Genomic DNA, 3,948 nt, shown 5'->3' with positions numbered 1-3,948 from the left:
GGGACTACAGGCATGCACCACCATGCCCAGCTAATTTTTAAATTTTTTTTGTAGAGACAAGATATTGCTATATTGCCCAGGATTGTTTCCAACTCCTGGCCTCAAGTGATCCTCCCCCCTCAGCCTCCCAAGGCATAAGTTACTGGTGTGAGCTGCTGTGCTGGCCTATATTATATGTTTTTGCTGCTTCTGTTGGGGAAGAATTTGGTGTTTTTTTCTGAGAGAGATGACAGGAACCTTGGCCAGATGCCACCCCCAGAAACTCAGTGTCCTTCTGTTGGTACCTGCTTGCCTTTTTGCTGCCCATATCAGAGCAGAGTTGCTCATTTGCTTCTCTGGCACATCTTGTATGGAGTCTCGGGCCCCAGACAGCAGGGCTGCAAATTACATACTCAGCTGCAAGGCAGCAGTGATCTGTGGACGGGATTCAAATCCAGAGAAAAAACGGGAGCCTCGAACTGCATCTGAAAATCAGCAAGGAAGAAGCAAATTCCTGTGAAATGGCACAGCCATCACTTCAGCATTGACTCATTCTGCTCAAACCTGTCACCGCTCACACGGCAGTGGTCATTGGAATAAGGGATTTCTCCTCAGGTGAATGACAAAGAAACACAGATTTGGATTTGCCCAGGTGTCTGGAGAGGAGGCTGCCCCTGGATGCCGCGCCCCGCTGTGCAGAAAGGGGGTGCCTGGGGCACTGTCACCGCAGCGAGTCTGCACCTACCATCCTCCGGCCCCTTTCTGCCACCTCTGCAGCCTCTCTAATTAAATTTAAAAAAAGTAAAAGTGGGGAAAAGAATCATCTGCCTGCCTGTGTTTGGCCCTCCTTCCAAGTTTTTGTGTTCTGTTTGAAATCAAACTTATGTTTTCTTCCAAAATGAATGACAGAGAGAGAAAAAAGAAAAAGCCACCCAGGCTTGAAAAGTGGTAGCTTCTTGCCGCCGACTTCCTGCCGGTGCCAAGTCAGAGGGAGCTCTGCGTGTCCTCAGTTCACCCTCGCCAGGCCACGCCGCATGCAAATAAGAAGCTGTTTCAGTGTCTGCCCATCTGAGACGCTGACATAAAAAAGGAAGAAAGAAAGGAAAAAAACCACCGTCACCATCAACAAAAAAACCCAAGACTGATTAATTCTCGTAGATTGCAGCAGAGCAGGGGGCCTGGTGGTGACACATCCTGTTTTGCTGTTTAAGTTGCCATCCCCCAAGCCAATAAGCTCCCTCATGAACGGCACCAGTTATGAGGGGTGACAAAGAATTCAAAACACTCACAGGACAATTTTCCTAACCCTTGGTCTCTCAGAATGCTATTTTTTAGGCTAATTTGTTTTGATGAGACGACTATGCCTGCTAGGCCTATGTTTAAGCCAGATTTGAAGTCAACGCAGCTGGTATTTGATCTTGCAAGAACGACAGAGGTGTCAGCAGCAGCTCTGCCGTTTAAGAGCTGTAGCCTGGTGGGACGCCGTCCTGCAACCAGGGCCCCAGCGCAAGAAGTAGCTCTGTTGTTATTTGCTTCTCTTCTTTGAGATCCATATTTGAGTTGACAAATCACCACTTGAGCAGCAGCTGGTGATTATGTGACCATTCAACTCTGTGTTTTATCCTAGGGCTAGGTAAGAAATGGAAAATCCAGCCTGAAATAATTAGTTTAGCTGCAGACAGGGTATATTAAACAGACTCAATTTAATAGAGCTAGAACCGTAAGATGAATGTATTTATCTTCAATCAAAGATGACATGTTGGACAGATTCCTTCATTCATCACTTTTCTGTTATGTTTAGCCCTAAGGAAAGTCTTTTTTAGATACATAAGATGCACTTTCAGGGTTAAATCATCTAGTCCAGTCTGAATAAAACATCAAAAGCACCTACGATCCCAAGCTCCTTCAAGAACTTTGCAGGCAGTCTTCAGGTGAGATTGGTAAGACTATTAATTGGAGTAATGAAATAAAGTATTATCACATCTATTTATTTTTCTCATTTTCTTTTAACTTTTCTTTTGTGTATCTTCTAAAATACACATAATTTTTGGTTCAGTAGGGCATTTTCCACTTGTAAGTAAATATGAATATATTTCAGAGTGAGCTCAAAGTTTTACTTTATATTTAGGTAGGCATTTTTTTTTTTAAGATGGAGTTTCACTCTGTCACCCAGGCTGGAGTGTGGTGGCTCGATCTTGGCTCACTGCAACCTCCGCCTCCTGGGTTCAAGCGATTCTCCTGCCTCAGCCTCCTGAGTAGCTGGGATTACAGGCACCCACCACCACACCCGGCCAATTTTTGAATTTTTAGTAAAGCTAGGGTTTCACCATGTTGGCCAGGCTGGTCTAGAGCCCCTGATCTCAGGTGATCCATCCACCTCGGCTTCCCAAAGTGCTGGGATTACAGGCGTGAGCCGACAAGGTAGGCAAAAGTTAAAAACAAAAAAACAAAAAAATAATTTGGAGTAGTCTGTAACAGAGGAGGGCTTGAAGAGAAGCGAGGTGATTTGCAGAAGCATCAGCCGAGAGGCATTCCTCCAGGAGAAAAATTTTTACTTAAAGGAGAGAGCTTAGTGATGGAGAAGGAAAAGACCTCTATAGATATTCAAGATTAGAATCATAAGTTGGCCACTGATTGGGTGTGGCTCTGGGAAGTGGAGGTGCTGTGGGCAGGGGCTGGCTTGGGCAATGCGAAAATGGTGTTGCTTTTGTGCCCACTCTGTCCCGGGACTCAGCTGTGAGTGCCTCCAAATTCACCACATTTATCAAACCTCAGTGCTCTGAGACAACATATGATGGCCTAGCAGGATGTCCATTCTTTTCCTGGAACCACCCATCCGGTTATCTCCTTGAGTCGCCTGGGTGGTGAAAGGTGGTCTCATGAACAATCGATGCGGTGTGATCCCCCTGCTATGTCATGCATGGCGTCTGCCCTCTTCCCTGGCACCTCTGCCACTCCAGGTTATGCCTGTGCTGCTGCCCATTCTATGCCCACCTGGAAAGCCTGAAACCTTCTCCTGCCTTCTACTGCAGCTGGGGAGCTTCTTCCACGTTTCATAGCCAGCTTCTCCAGAGGAAACTCCCAGAGCTGACTGTACTTTCCTATCTCAGCCTCTTCTTCCTGGGACGGTGTCAAAATATGAACAGTCACAGTTTCATGCTTTCAGGAAACCACCTTCTCTTCCATCTTCTCCTTTGGCCTACTCAGACAGCCAGACTTCTTAAAAATATTTTTCCCACAGGCTCATGCAAATTAAGGGATGTGGCTGAGCATCTGCTTCAGTGTCCTCAAACAGGTCATGAATGTTGCAAAGCCCAGAATTGTGCTAACCTGGTAGAAGGCTGGTTTAGCCAGAACACACAGAGAGGACCTTCTCATGATGGTGTGGCTGAATTCCACATGTTACTAACAGTATCTTGCCCTGACCCGACTCCAAGTACTGATCCCCAAGGAAGGCATAATAGAGAGCCCATCTTGGGAATGGATGATGACTTCATGTGCAAACAAGTCAAATTCAGACTGTGTGTTGTGGGCAGAGATGGCAATGCCCAGTCATCTGTTAGGTATACAGGTCCGCTGTACAGGAGAAAAATCAGAACAGAATTTCTATTTGTAGTGTTTCTTTTAGAGGCTGGGGAATTGAAACCACAGGTGAATAAGAATGTATAAGGAACCAGGCCTTCTTGAAGATATAGCTGATCCAGATTGGTGTCAGGAGCTGTACAAGGGGATCCAAGAATATCTTGTCATACAAGCCGGACAGCTATTAAAGACAACTGGGGTCATGGCAAAAGGGACCAGGCTTCTACTGGCCAACAATGAGACAATTTGAGCATCCCAAAGAATAATGACTTTAGTGGACTGAAACACATCAACATGTATACATCCATGAATTCATAATACTCAAAACGGTAAAACCAAACTCGTTTGTTATCTTTGGAGGAGTCTGTCACCTCTGATTATTCTGAA

General features: G+C 45.6%; 1 pseudogene; it reads left to right on the top strand.

Moving 5' to 3' along the window:
* The first annotated feature begins 2,445 nt into the window (after positions 1 to 2,445).
* LOC100605607 lies at positions 2,446 to 3,666 on the top strand (annotated as a pseudogene).
* The last annotated feature ends 282 nt before the right edge of the window (positions 3,667 to 3,948 follow it).

Source organism: Nomascus leucogenys, chromosome 9 (genome assembly GCF_006542625.1).
Source record: "Nomascus leucogenys isolate Asia chromosome 9, Asia_NLE_v1, whole genome shotgun sequence".
In the NCBI taxonomy this organism is placed as follows: domain Eukaryota; kingdom Metazoa; phylum Chordata; class Mammalia; order Primates; family Hylobatidae; genus Nomascus; species Nomascus leucogenys.
The sequence above is the reverse complement of the archived record's forward strand: the minus strand, read 5'-3'. Positions and strand labels throughout refer to the sequence as shown.